A 16,466-nucleotide genomic window follows, 5' to 3' on the forward strand; every position below is an offset into this window, starting at 1 on the left:
TAAAGCTAACACTAAGATACTTTATAGGAACTCTAGACCTAGGATTATGGTGTCCTAAGGATACTAGTTTTGAAACAATTAGTTACTCAGATGCGGACTATACAAGTTGTAAAATCGATAGAAAAAGTACAAGTGGCACTTGTCACTTCCTAGGACGGGCTCTTGTCTCTTGGTTCTCTAAGAAACAAAATTTCGTAGCATTATCCATAGCTGAAGCTGAATATGTAGCTATTGGAAGTTGTTGTGCACAAACCCGATACATGAAACAACAACTAAATGACTATAATTTAGAATATACAACAATTCCAATCAAGTGTGATAATACAAGTGCTATAAATATATCCAAAAATCCTATATCACATTCTAGAACAAAACATATTGATATAAAACACCATTTTTTAAGGGATCGTGTTCAAAAAGGGGATATATCACTTGAATTTATTTATACAAATGATCAATGGGTGAACATCTTTACAAAACCTCTCAACGAAGAAAGATTTATAACTATTAGAAGAGAACTTGTATTACTACATAGTAGGGAAGTGGTTTAGGAAGAATTCAGAATTAGAAAATAAGGAATTTTGAAAATCTTTAAGAGTTTAGACGACTGAGCTTGAAAGCTCAGACGACTGAACACTGTAGCACTGAAAGTTCAGACGATTGAACCTGGACTTCAGTCTTCTGAGGTGCTACTACCTGTTCAGTTTCCTATTCTAAAAATCTTCAGACGACTAAAGTAAATCATCAGTCTTCTGAAGTCATGGGGTTTATATATTTAAACTCTTTAAAACCCTAACTTTGGCCTGTTGAACCCTTCTCTCTCTCTCTCTCTCTCTCTCTCTCTCTCTCTCTCTCTCTCTCTCTCTCTCTCTCTCTCTCTCTCTCCCCAAAAAACTCTTAAATCCAAGGCTCCAATCACATTTCTAAATCACCACTTACGAATTCTAGGGTTTCCTAAACTGAGTTTTGTTTGCTCTCTAATATTCACAATGCCTCTCACAAAGACAACGGCTAATCGAGGTACGTCTACTGAAAGAGATGAGAACAACATAGAGAGATGGTTAGTTGCACCTCAAGGTAAGCTCTGTTACCATGCTTCTCTCCATTCCACCGATCCCATTTTCGGTAAAGTTATCGATACCTCTTTCTTCAATGAAGCATTCCCTTAAATACTTCCATTGTTTAGGGACATAGGTTGGTTCAACTTCGTAATTCATCAAGCCAAAGATTGTTTCCAAACCTAATCAAATTTTTTTATGCCAACATGATTTATGATGAAGGTGTTTTATCAATTGAGGTTCGGGGTAAGAAAATTGTGTTAACCCCTCAAATCTTAGCTCCTATTTTAAATATCACTCCAGGTGAATTTGAGTATCCTACTTTTTCTCAAAACTAGATTTTGGAACAAGACTTCACCCCTAAAGCCTTTTTGCCCCTAGTTATGGAAAATCAACCTATGTATTTTGGGCATCCTCCGTTGTATAAACAACTAAATCTTAAAGCCCACATCCTTCATAAAATTGTTTCATACTACATTTTCCCCAAAATTGGCTCCTTTGAACATCTATCATTATGTCGAATGCTTTGTGTTATGGTGTCTCCTTAAAGGCAAGAAACTCGATTTGGCTAGTCTAATCTTAAAATGGATGTGAGCCAAACTAGAATCAGCTAGGGTGACTTTTCCTTATGGAGGTGCCTTAAACCTCATTTTTTCCCAACTCAATATCTCTACTCCATTTGAATTGTTCATCAAACGCACACGTTATAATCTCTTCGATTCCACCACCTTGAAACAAATGGGATATGATAAAGGTGATCAAGGGTGATACTTAAAAGGAGGAAGATCCCAACGGGTACCAGCAACAACTACTCCTCCTCCTCCAGCACATGACCAGGGTCCTCCTGTCAACACACCTTCCTGGTTTATATCCTTTCAGAGTGGCTTCTCCTATTTTAGCTGGGATATGAGGTCCAACCTCCAGAACCTTAAGGAAAAAGTATCCTCACTTGATCAGTGCTTAACCCGAATCGAGGAACATCAAGCTAGTTCCTCCCAAGGTGGTGATCCCATGGACACCAGCTCTGCCCCTCGCAATGATAATGAAGATTCTGAAGGGGAAATAAGGATGATGATGATGATGATGATGATGATGAGGAAAGAAATGAAGAAGAGGAAAATGCTGAGGATGAAGAAGAGGATGAGGAAGAAGAAGAACATAATGATGTTGATAGTTGAACAATTAGAACTTAAGAATCTTTTATGATGTATTAAGTGGATGAACATTAGTCTTTTTGAATGTATTAAGTATTTTAATGTAAAACACTTAGCTTGTTCCTTTGCTTGAAATTTCCTTGCTTATCTATGCTTGTAATGATTTTTTTTTACTTGTCTTATGACTTCTTGCTCCTACCCCTCGATTTTTTTTACATGATGTCAAAGGGGGAGAGAATACCATAAGGCAAAGATGAATTATTGTAAGCAAAAGATGAATTACATGGCAATATGAATTTCGAAGATATTAAAGTATATGTTAAAATATAAAACATGAATGAATGTTAAAACTGAAATATGAAAGAACTAAAATATGAAAGAAGTTAAAGCACACTACATATGCTATAATATAATATGTTGATTATGTATGCTTGATTGTGTTCATTTTCTAAAATTGTGGTTTACGTTGAACTTTATCATATTTGATATTATCACTTTTTAAAATTTCTTAAAAGGAATGCTTATTGTAAGGGGGAGCTTTTTCAAAGGAACCCTCATCTTTGCTCCTTGTTTGTCATCATTAAAAAGGGAGAGATTATTGGCCTAACATGATTTTTCAATCTTATTTTGATGATAACAAATAAAAGATTTAATATGTGTGTTTAAGTGATGATTTTTCAGGTTTACTTATAAACCAAGTTCAAACTAAAGAAACGCAAATATATTCAAAGACATCCAAAGAAGCTCAAGCAATACCAAAAAGATCAGAGAATGTGGAAACCTAAAAGCTGAATCAAAGCTCAAGTCAAATAGGACACAAAGCAAATATATCATGGAAGACTTAAAGACTAGAGTTTTAGGCTTTAAGAACATTGATTTAAGTACTTCATGTTTAAATATCTAATGAAATATGTTGAAGCTCTTTAGGGGTAATTATGGACTTCGAGACCTTATTTAAAACTTTGGAAAATGTTTTATAAGAAATCAAAACAAGAGAGCGAAAAGAATTTTTTGAAAACTAAAATGAAAAACCAAAAAATGGTCAGCCTAGACGACTGAGGTACATTTCCAGAAGACTGAAGAGTTGCCTCAGAAGACTGAAGTTTCACTTCAGTCTACTGAAGAATTAGTTCAGTTTGCTGAAGATTTTTCTGTTGGAATACAGAATAGGTAGTATACCCTCAGAAGACTGAACCCTGAGTTCAGTCGTCTGACCTCGTATATAGACTAAATTTTTTAGTATTTTAAGGTACTTTAGAAAACTGAACCCAAAACTTCAGTCTACTGAACACTATTAACGGCTAATTTTTTTAAATGTTTTAAAATTCAAAGAATGGTTTCTTGTGCCCCAAAATTTATGAAAACTTGGGAGATAATCCAAGTAATCTTGGGCAACACTAAATTACTTTTAGAATCCTATAAATACATGGTTTTAACAAACTAAATTCACCAAGCAATTGAAAAATCTGTGTCAAAGCTGAAAGCATACTTGCCCTCTTAAAGTTCTCTCTTGCTCAACCTCTTGCAATACTCTTTTGCTCAAAAACTAAAGTGTTGATCATCATACAACTGAGTTCCAATTGCTGATTCTCATCTAGAGAAGGAACTTGGTGAAATCTTACTTCTTAAGCTTCATTCTATTTCAGTTTGATATTTGAATATTGAAGTATATTAGTGCTTTTTAATTGTACTAATCAGCTCTGTTGTAAGAGTGTCTTTGTACACCGTATTGTTTCTTGCTTCTTGTAGTTCTTTGATGATTCCAAGTTGTTGGATCGTTAGACCAAGTGTGGCGTATCGCTTGGAGAGGGATCTCTACCTTTAAATAAGGAATTGTAACGGTTTAATCCACCCAGAAAGGAGTGCTCTAGTGGAATCCTTGGGTGGTATTGGCCCAAGGCGAGGACGTAAAAAATCTCAGTGTATCTCTTTCCCTACTCTTTATTTTTAGAATCTATATACATTGTGTTGTGTGTATGCTAAGTGCAAGTACCTGAGATCAAAATTGAGATTAAAAGAAGACTCTTAATAAAAGAAAGTACGTTTTGATTAAACTTTTGCGGAAACCTAAAAAAGGAGTACGTTGTTTAATCATTTGTGGAAATCTTTATTAAGAGAAGTGCAAACAAATTCATTTAATATAGGGTTTGAAACAAACTCATACATTCACAGGGTTGCAAAAGCTAAAAGTGCTAAAGAGTTGCATACTTTATCTTGGTTTGGTATCTTTGCCGTTTTACTTTAAATTTGTTGATTGGTTTTTGGTCGATTGAGTTTTGATTACTTGTGTTGTGTTTTGGTTTGCGGATTGAATAAGTAAATAAGCCTATGTTGTGTGATTGTTAAATTAACAAAAGGGTTAAGAATTTATAAAAGGTATTAAAAGAAAATTTTAATAACCCAATTCAACCCCCCCCCCCCCCTCTTGGTACTACACCTCAACTTTCAATCTCAAGTGCACAAGCAAATATCTCAAAGATAATTTATCAAATAAGTATGAGAGATATTTGAATATCAAGTTTGTTTTAAAAGTATTTCACAATAGCACAAAAAACAATCCTTTAAATACTTGCAACAATAATGCAAGACTCACAAGCTCTAGAGAGTATTCCCATTGAAGACTTAAGAATTAAATCACAAGGGAACTCTGAAGCTTACTCTTAATAAAATCAATATCAAACAAATACCATGAGAGTGTAAGCTAATATGAACAATCTCAATAATACTCTTACCAAAGGATTTTAGCAAGTAGGAGGAGTACGGGAGGGATTTTTAGCTTATATGAGTATTTAGAAATTCTGAGGATTTTGGCTAATGATGTTTGCTAATCTCTTCTTAATCTTTTCAAATCAACTAGTATATATAGACATTCACAAAATTATAACCATTGAAGGACATAGGAGTCTTTTTAGAAAAGATTAATGAAGGTTAATTAAAATTAACCTTGTTTTACTGCTATTAAAAATGTTCAACCCGAGAGTTTTCAGTCGACTATTTTTAAGTTCGGTCGACTACTTCTAGGAGTTTGGTCGACTGTGGCTATTTTAAACTTAAGGTTCGGTCAACTGACTCGGTGATTTACGAACCCTTCGAGGTTTGGTCAACCAAAGCAATTTTGAACAAATGGTTCGGTCGACTAAGTTGTTGGGGATCAGACACGTGCCAGTTTGGTCGACTGTGGAAGATACGTGCAAAAAGATATAGTCAACCGAGCGAAGTCAAAATGTTGACTTCCACCCAGTTCAGTTGACTAAGGCATTTTACACTGCCAAGGTTCGGTTGACTGAATCTGTCCACAAACCATATTTGGCCGAAATAAAGACCTAAGTTAAATCCCTATTAATGTGAGTTATTAACCTAATTGCTTGAAGATTCCTATAATCATTCTATGGTCTTTTTGAGCTTATGCAATCTATCATGCATGTCATGCAATTATATTACCGACCAAATTAAAAACTAAAAGCAATACAATAAAAATCTTTTTCTTCTTTCTTTTGCTCTTTATATTCCCATGGATTATGCCAGGAGTATGTGCTCTTTAAGGTCTTTCTGGCAACCACATCACTTTCATGTGCATGTTCTGAATGATTAACCTGTTCAAGTACTTAGGCGCACACATTAGTAACTTGCGGTTTGTCATTATCAAAACCAAGGATCGGACTCAAAAAGTCAACAAATGCTTTGATTGTCTCAAAGGTTAAGTATCTAAGCAATCATATCCCAAGAAAAACCTCTGGTTGTCTCGAACGTTAAGTATTCAAGTAGTCATCTTCAAATTTGTTTTAACTATCTCAGTTTTTTAGGGGTCCCCTTCCAAGTGATCTTGGCCACCTCAGAGGCATGAGTAACCAATAACACTCAAAATTTGCACTAACCACTAACACTCCAAAATTTTACTAACCACTAACACTCCAAGATTGTACTAACCACTAACACTCCAAAATTTTACTAACCGCTAACATTCCAATATTGCACTAGTTATCCTTTCTCATCCTTGATTATCATGCAGCAGAAGCAAGCGATACCTAGTCAATCTCAAATCCTAAACAACTTTTGTGGGCCGACGTAAAATAGGTATCTTTTATCTTTATAAACTTATTGCTAAAGATAAAAAAGGATGATTCCTACTATTACATTAAAATAACAAAACCTATAAAGAGGGGCAGTTGTAGACACCCCAATTTTAACTGGGACTCTCTTTTCTTCTTAGTGTTTAGGCCCTCCATTGTTTATTCTCTTGTATTGTGGAGAGCCTGTGGGAACCCTTCGTAACAACGTGCTAATTTACATAAAGAGGGGTCAATTTTATATTCCAAAAATTTAAAGGTCCTTTTTGAAAAAATCTTATTAGGTCCTTTCACATTCATGATTCCTTTTGTGTTAGCTTTACTGTGATCCCAAGAGGGGGGATGAATTGGTACTTTTAAAATTTAAGCCCTAGGTAAATTTCCTAACAACAGTATATTCACAACCCTATGGTCAATCTAGTGCAAGTAATGTAATTCAATTATAATATGTACCAGCAATTAAATAAAGCATTCTAATTAACAACACAAGCACCAGAAAGCAGTAAAGGAAGAGTGACACGCAGAAATGTTATCGAGAATCAGCCAATTGCCTACATTCCTGCCTTGGTTAACAAGCAGAAGGATTACCACTATAATTGCTCACTTAAATGGGTGGAACGGCACCAAAACAAACCAAGTCAATTATCACAAGGCTAACCTCAACCTTTACAACCAATCCTTACTAGGATGGATTACCACCTCCTCAGGCCACGCCTGGAACACTCAGATTTTACAACAATGAATACTGGTACAGTGATTATGCTTTCGTGTAAAGCAGACATGTACCCAGTTACGCGCAATCACATATACCACCAATATGATATAATATGTAAGCTCAATGTGGTTTAATATATGCTCTCAAATAAATATTTGCTATCGATGTATTCGGTGCGTGAGAGTACAATCAATATACTCTTTGTATCACAAGATGTATTCAATCAAAATGCTCAAACAAAGATATCAATCAAATATCATATATTTCAACCAGCAGGTTTTCTCAAATGTGTAAAGCTCAAGTAATATATATGTTTGGTTTGCAAAAGGAGTTTAATCTTTGTATTCAGAAAATGATATAAATTAATGAATATTGCAACAAAGATTTTTATCACATAAACAAATATATTTTTAAAGGTATGTCAAGATAAGTCACATAAGATATTGAAAAGATTTTGCAATCCAAAAACAAATAAGAACTTCACAAGATATTGCAATGAATATGCAATACTCAGAAGTTCAATGGAAGTCTTTTTAGGAGATACCTATTACCAAAGTCCCCTAAGAATACTTAGGTTTGGCTCTCAAGAAAAATCGTATCAATCAATCACAAACCAAAGGAGAGCAAACCTTTAGAGTAAGCAACACTCAAATCAAACTTATGAAGGATTTTGGCAATAAGAGAATATAAGTGTGAGTGTATAGAGCTTAGAAATGAGTAGTATGGATTTTGAAATTAAAAGAGAATTTTTAATCAGGTTTGTTAATCATCTTACTAATCATTCCAAATGAAGAGGTATTTATAGACTTCCCCTGAATTATAACCGTTAAGGACACAAGTGGAACTATTAGAAAAGTTTTAATATTATTTAATTAATCTAACCCCACTTAACAAAGTTAACCACGGTAAAAAATTCGGACCAACCTGAGAGCATCGGTCGGCTAGGACAAGTCCAATTGATCGTAGTTCTTAGGGTTCGGTCGACCAGGCTTGAAATAAACTATGAGTTCGGTCGACCGGACTCATATGTCCAAAGGCGATTTTCCAGTTTTGCGAGGTTCAGTCGACTGAGACCATTTTGAACTGATCCAGTCGATCAACTAGACCATTGGGTTCCCACACGTGAGAACTCGATCGACCAGGTTGGTGATATTCAAAATATTCTTAGTCAACCAGGAAGTCAATAAAGTTGACTCCTAGGGTGTTCGGTCGACGAAGGTCAAATGAACTGCATTAGTTCGGTCGACCGGGCTGTGGTCAACCAATTGACCCAGTCCTTGGTTGGTCAACCGAGGGCAAAATGTACATGAAGTGCCGATCGACCAAGTGTGCACTTTTAGTGCATTTCGGTCCTATTTCAACCAACAAACACCTTATTCAACTGACTAACACGTACAAGTGAGTGAGTGAGTGTCCTAAGGTCATTTCTAGATCCTGCTTCAGTTATTTTTTGTTTGGACTTATTAGATCATGCATGTGATGTGTGTGTGATTATTATAAACCATAGAACCTAATTACTATTACATACCCTTTGAATAAAAATGAAATACAATAAAAATTGAGTCTTCAACTTTACTTTTTCTTTGTGCATTAAGAACTGCCAATTTGAGTTCCTGCACATAACCTCAAATACTCATTAAATATAACAGGTATTTGTCATTATCAAAATTGGACGTGACCTATAAGGTCAACATTTTGTGTTAAAATTAAGGCCATAAAATTGAGTCATTTTGTGTTAAAATTAAGTCCTCTTTATTGAGTCCTTGTGATTTGAAACTGAGTCCTTTAAGTCCCTATGTTTTAAAATTGAATCCATTTTTTACTTTGAAATTAAGCCCTTTTTGTTTAAAAATTAAGTCATTTTTAAAATTGAGCCTTTTGTGTTCAAATTAATTGAGTCATTTTTTGTTACAAAATTGAGTCCTTTTTGTTTTAAAATTAAGTCCTTGTTATTAAGTCCTTTTGTTTCCTATAATTAAGATCATCCCCTTTTTGCACATAGGTCCCACAAGGCAATTAATGAAAAAAATCAAATCTCTCGTGTTTGTGCATCAACACACTAGAGTACATATACAAGGAACACATACACAAGGAATACACCGTACAAGGGAATACAAATACAATATACATAGTGGAAAATCCAAATACATAGAGTTACATTCTGGGAAAACCCTACATTGAACAAAAATTCAGAGAGGCTGAGTGAAGCCCCTGCGCACTGGAATATCCTTCAGCATCTTCGCGGATACCTGCACCCAAAGATAGAAGGTAGATCAAACATATAAAAGGCATATCAAATTTGAAGTAAATCATGCAATTAATAGGAGAGATTTTGAAGATAGGGATGTATCCCCCCATATATTCAGCAAGAGACTCCATTAGAAGGAGAATCTGCCCAAATCACAAGAATTGAGGGATTTATTGCTATAGGATAGGCACACGTGCATGGGTGATATATGCAAGGAAAATGTTGGAATGGAAGTTAAGATCATTGCCTAAATTGGCTTAAGACCCCAACCCAATAAACAAAGAGCCTTGCCAAGAAAGAAAGGACACGAACACTCAGAGAAAGAAAAATCAATAGAAATGAGAGAAATTTGAAAGTTAGCAAGAGTGGCAGGTGAATTCTCACACAAATTGTGTGTGAATTTTGAAAAAAGCTCAGACATAGGCAGACTCCCACATACCAACGAAGGGGAGTTGTTTAGAAAGCAAAGCTAACACACAATAAAACAAGAAAAAACATTCAAAATCCCTAGTATCCACCCAGAAGGACAAACCCAGACCGAAGAGAAAAGGACTCAAAGATTGGTGGAGTTGAAGACCGTAGCTAATTTTTCAAAAATCTACTAAGTTACCTCTATTTTGAAATCATGCAAAAGTATATCATGTGTAGGACTTAATCCCCTGGAATACCCAATGACCCGATCCTAGTCACTATAATGAACCAACTTGCCTACCCTAAACTCGCAGGTTGGTTCGAATCATTGGCTCCCCAAGACCCATGTCCATTTGGACTTAGGTCCATTGAGCCATATAAACCCACAGCCTAACAGTGGGCCAACTCCCAAAAATGACAACCCAAATAGTGAACCAGGACCCAAGCCTAATAGTGAACTAGGCCCCAAGCCCAAACACAAAATGAAATCAAGCCCAAACTGAAACTAGCTTTGAAACCCAGACATCCCCCCAAACAATGAACCAGCCCCCAAGCCCGAACATAAACTGAAACCAAGGCCAACTAACATCACGCCTAAAGCATATAACCAGTCTTGAAACCCATATTTTAAAATAACCAAGGCCCACTATTTAATAAAAGCCCACGCCCCCACCCCCCCCCCCCCCCCTTCCTTTTAAAAGCAAACCCAAAGCCCACTCTTTGTTTTTAAAACCATACCCTTAAGCCTAGTTTCAAAAAAAGCCCAAACCCAATTTAAATATCCCCCAGGCCCACTATTTTTAAAAAAAAAACTTCAGCCCAACCTTTTTAAAAGGAAAAATAAATAGCCCAAGCCCAAACTAAAGACTAGACCGCGGCCCACCTTTCTTTTAAAAAATAAAACCCAACCTATTTCTTTTTTTAAAAACACCAAGCCTACATTTTAAAATAAAACAAAAGGCCCAAATTTCCTAAAGCTCATGCCCTGGAAACAAACCCCAAGAACAAACATACAAACCAAAACAAACCCGCAGCCCGAACTGAAAACAAGCCCCCGGCCCAAACTTAAACCAAGCCCCCAGCCCAAACTTAAACCAAGTCTTAGGCCCATTTGTTAGTAGAAGTGTAATCCCTAGAGGGGGGTGAATTGATGTTTAAAAAATGTATGCAAATACTTAATAATTATAAGCAAAATTTAAGCACATAATCTAATTACGTAAATGCAATCAATATTTACAACAAATATGAACAAATATAAATGTGCTTAATTTAAAGAGATTAGGGAAGAGAGAATAAAACCCATGTTTTTACAAGATTCGACAATCCTTGCCTACGTCCTACCTCAAGCAACCCACTTGAGGATTCCACTATGTACTCCTTCAATAGGTGGAGAAAACCTCTCTTTCAGTAGGTGGAGAAGCCTTTACAATCCCCCCTTCAATAGGCGTAGTTGTCTCTCTTCTTCACTAAGCGAAGATGTCTTTCTCCTTTATTTAGGCGGAGTTGTCTCTCTCCTTCAATAGGTAGAGATGTCTCTCTCCTTCACTGGGCAGAGTCGCATATCTCCTTCAATAGACGAAGATGTCTCTATCCTTCTACAGGCAGAGAAGCCTCTCAAGAGAAAATACCCTTTCACTTGTCAATAACTCAATCCCAGAGTCGTCAACATACAAGAAGTAATCAAGAACTGATTTGTACAAGATTAACTCTCTAAAAAGAGTAGATACGTACACAAGTAAACTCTAATACACTCTCAGAATAAGATTACAACGAAGCTTAAAGAGTTTTTCTAAGGTTTCTTAGTTTTTGAAAAGCAATAAACTTGAAAATATGAACACAGAAAAGCTTTCAGCAAGAATGGCTCTAATCTCAATTGATATTACATAATAGGTGTAATTAGTTATCTAAGACATGTTTAGGGTTAGCTATTTATATCATTTTTAAATTATAGTCGTTGTGCGCATTTAATGACTTAATAATTTGGAAATCTCAAAGATTTTTATGCCATTGCAAAACTTATCGCTAGCACTTTAGTCAACTAAACTGAATGTTCGGTCACCTGAACCAATTAAATCAGGAATTATCAAAGTGGCAGTAGCCATTCAGTCGACTAAACTTTGATGTTCGGTCGCCCGAACTGAGCCATTTGTTCAACTGAATCCTAAGGTTTGATCGCCCGAACTCCTCAGAACCAAACCAGTGTTCAGACAGTATTCTCTGATCAACTGAGCACTTGCCTCAGGCGCTTGAACTTCCTAAAATATAAGTTCTTTTATATTTTTCATTTCAAAAATGATTTTAACCTTTTGAAATAACTTTTTGACCTTGTAAAAATATTTTCCAAATATTTTAATTACCTAAGGTCCAACTAAGTCACCTAAGAGTTTCGTAACAAAAATTCAAATGAGGTGTACTTACATGAATTCCAAATTGCAGTTACATAATCAAAAATTCAAGTCTTTATATCTTTAAGTTTGATCTTCATACAAGTTTTACTTCATCAGCCATATATAATTGTCGTGTATGCTTCATGGCTTTCCATTTTACATCTTTCATTGTGCTTTAAGATCTTAATACCTGTAACACAATCGCACAATTAGATGTCTTGATTTGACATTATCATAATGAGATTAAGTATTATTAGGCCAACAACATTGCCCAGATCCAAACCAACTCAACCCACTAGGTTGACTCACGTAAGTCAACCCAAACCCCACTCACTGGGTTTAGGCAAGTTAACTCGTTTTGAACCCCCACTCAACTCAGAACACAGACCCGAACTCCTAGTTGTATACGACTCATAATACGAACCCAAACTCAAAACCCAGAATATCAATCCAACACAAAATCATAACACCAATCCAAAAGTAAACAAAAGATAGGAGAACAAAAAACAAGAAAACTCATCTCAAAGTTCCAAGAATCATATTCAATGGATTATGAAACCCCCATCCCTTCGCACATCGCCAACCTACAAAGCACCGAGGGAAAATGGGTGAGATTTGAAAATATATATAGCTGAGTTGAGGGAAAAGAGAGATGGGGAACGGGTAGGAGTCTCAAAAGGAGACTAGAGGGAGAGAAAGGGAGAGAAAGATAACATAGAGGGAGCCATAAGAGGTCACAGATCTAGATCCGTGAGCTCAATAGAAGTGTAGGAGCCTCTATGGGTGTAGGTTGGAGGTTAAGGAGAGAGAAGGAAGAGGCTGAAGCTTCTTGCATGCAAAGAAACCATAGAGAAAGAGAGGGAAAGCGGAGAGAGAGAGAGAGAGAGAGAGAGAGAGAGAGAGAGGATAATAAGAAAAGAGTGTTCGGAGAGAAGAGAGAAGCGAAAAATGGAAAAAAAGAAAAAAAAAAAAAAAAAAGGAATTTTATATGTAGGGTTTAGTGGCCATGTGTCACCACCAATTGATGACACGTGGCACAATCTGATTTGAGTGTTCAAGAAGCGACATGGCTCAACCAGGACTATCTGATCTGTGTTTTCTTCGGATAGTCCTGACCCTGCTACGTCAATGATACATTTCCATCAGTACAATCCACCCGGCGAGTGACATGTGCTGACATCACCCCCACTTTCTAAAAATAATAAAAAAGGATGTCATACAGTGTGTGACACGTGTCTCGAGTGACGTCATCCAAAAAATTTTATACACACACACTGACACGTGCCCCCCCTGGTTGCCTCACACTTTCCCCCAAACCGGTTGACTCGATCCAGACCGATTTGCTATATTTCTCATTTATTTTATTTATTTAATTAATTTTAAAATTAAGAAAAATGGTAGAAAATTACCCCAAAAAAATAGAAAAAATAGAGAAAATTCCAAAAATATATTTTGAGTCGATTCAACTCAAAAAAAAATAAATAAATAAATGAAGCAACCTCTTTGAAAAACCTATAAATTTTGAAAAAATGTCAAAAGTACTCTAGAAAGTTTATACAAAATTTTGAAAAATCTGGAAAAAATTTTTAAAAAGATATTTTCTTGATTTTTTTAGGGGGGTGTGTCCAAATGATTTTAAAAAGGGTAATGGGGTATATTTAGACCACACATGTATCGACTATGAGAGGGGGTTTTCTAACAAGATTCCCTATTTTGGAGATCGTATTAGACATTTCTAAGTCACACCTAGTTTTTCCTATATCCTATTAATTTTGTACATTTAATCATTTATTTTTTTATTTATTTTAAAAGGACTAAATTAAAAGGTCATTAAATTCAATTTGAGGATAATTCTTAATTAATTAGGTATCGTTCATAGAACAGGAGTGTAGGGGGTGCAAATACCTTCCCCTCGCATAACCGAACTCCCGATCTTAATCCTAGAATACGCAGACCGAGACTACTAGTTCCTTGACCTAGGTATAGTATAGTGACCAATTAGACGAGTAGTAATAAAGTGTTCTAACTATACCAAGGAAAATAGGTTAGTGGCGACTCCAAATTTAAAATTTTCAAAAATAACACATTTTATTCCCTTGCCTCCTAGAACTCCACCCAAGACATCGCGATAGAACTACCACACCTTTACTAAGCAAAGTCATCGAAATGCTCATGATGATCTGATTCTTTTGAAACCATTTGTTGTGAAAAGTGAGAGACTCTTACATCATGTTTGGTTTGCAGATGGAATGGGAATAAGAAATGAATGGAATGAAAATTTGAATGAAAAACATGACAGTTATTAATTTGATTCCATTCCATTCCTTTGTGTCGAGCATATAGTTAAAGTTTTGTTAGGCAAAAAGTTTAAAAAAAAAAAAAAATCACTCTTAACTAACACTAGCTTAGGGTTTTTTCCTTTTTTTTATCAATGCCAAGCTAGCCTATTGGTTTTCAACAGTAGCTCTATCACAAAATGTAGGTTATGAAATTTGAGTTAAACAATCCCATGTCTAAATCATATTTTTAAGCACACTATAGTCTATCGAGTCTAATTTAACCTTATCAAATGAGCCTAAAAAAAAGTCTAATCCAAGCCTAGTAAATAAGCACAACCAATTTGTAACCAAATTGCTCATGAGCTAAAATAAGTAAAGTCCATTCATATTTACATTAAGCTCATTTATTAAACAAGCCAAAAAATTAGGTTTTAGAATTGATCATTTATACAGTGAACGAATATAAACAAACTTTTATCAAGCCAAAATCCAAAACTACTCATGAGTAAATTCCTTTGCTTGCACAACAAAAAAACCAATAACAAACCTTAAGTCCCATTATGTAGGATTGGTTATATGACTCATTCTTTCTGTCGATTCATGCAATTGAAGGCAATTTTTTATTTTTTTATTTTTTTTTTTGCCCAAATGAAAAGCTATTAAATGCTTACTCAATAACTCATTCTAAGTTATTTTAATTCTATCATTTCCCCTTTTAGTATCATTTACAATGACTAACTCACTCTTCTTCACTGGTGCACTAATTAGCCTATATTTCAAATGTCTAAACCAAGTTGTCATTCCCTTATCTTATCTTCTACCATGTTATACCTAGCTTTTTGCAAATTTGATCATTCCTCAATTTATTTTTTAATTTTATATCACTCATCCACCTTATTATACGTATTTTGGGCACTTTTATTTTTTAAATGTGTTGTTTCTTAGTTATCCAACATTTTGATCTATAAAACATTGTTCTTCTTATAAACGTCCTATAAAGCTTTCATTCTAATCCATCCTTGGTTCATTTGCATCTCTTTTTTTTTTTTTTTTCTTTTTTTTTTTTCTTTTTTTTTGAAAAAGATGACAGCACCTCCTATCTTTATTAGAAAACTCCTCACTTATGGTAAAGGAAAACCGTGGTTCCAACATTAAGACTTAGGGAAAACAAAATCAAACCCCAAGAATCTAAAACTGACTTAACCAGCTAATTCAAAACCAATAAACCAATTACGAACAACGAAACAAATAAATAAGAATTAAACAACTATAAGTGGAAAACAAACAAAACTTCGGACGATCTTAAGGAATAAACCAACCACTCCAACCTTCACAAACACCAGCACAAAGCAGCACGGGCGCAAAGAAGGAAATCCCAACAAATCCAATCGAATCATTCCACTGACTTACTGTAGAAGCTCATCTTGGCAACTATATGATCAAGATATATTAGATTCACCCTACTTGGTAAAGAAATTCGCACTTTGATTCACCTTCCTGTAAACATGTTCTACTTTGTAATGTATGTCTCTCAATGCTAAGACAAGCTCTCTTCACAATTCTCATAAGTTTCAAGTCGAACACTTCCCAGAATTAATCACTGAACCAACAAAGCAGAGTCAAAGGCAATCTACACTTGATCAAATTCAAGATCTTTGCACAGATTAATCCCTATAATAATCGCTTTCAATTCAGCCATATTATTGGTTCCATAACCCAGTAATGAGAAAAAAGCTGCTTTAAATAATCCTCTTTCATCTCTTATCATGTCTCCACCACCACAATTACCTGAGTTCATTTGCATCTATATTTTAAAATATTGCACTAGAACATTTTGCATACACTGCAAAAATGCAAATCAAAATTGCAACATAGATTCATTTAACCCAAGTGTTAGGGAGTGACAATGTAATGGGGAAAAGGGGGAGAGAGATATTGCTATAATTGTATTCTCCAGAAATTTAGAATGAACATATGATTATTTGTGTTAACGTTTGTATGGTTATTCTCTTGGATTTGAATAATACAAGTAGTCCTTTTCATTATGGTGTTTTGTTGCCTTGGATTGTGATATACTTTATTGTTGTAGCCTTATTCTGTGTATGTGAATATATTGCTCGTGGGATATCATATTGTTTCTTATTTCT

Source organism: Malania oleifera, chromosome 1, assembly GCF_029873635.1.
Source record: "Malania oleifera isolate guangnan ecotype guangnan chromosome 1, ASM2987363v1, whole genome shotgun sequence".
Lineage (NCBI taxonomy): Eukaryota > Viridiplantae > Streptophyta > Magnoliopsida > Santalales > Ximeniaceae > Malania > Malania oleifera.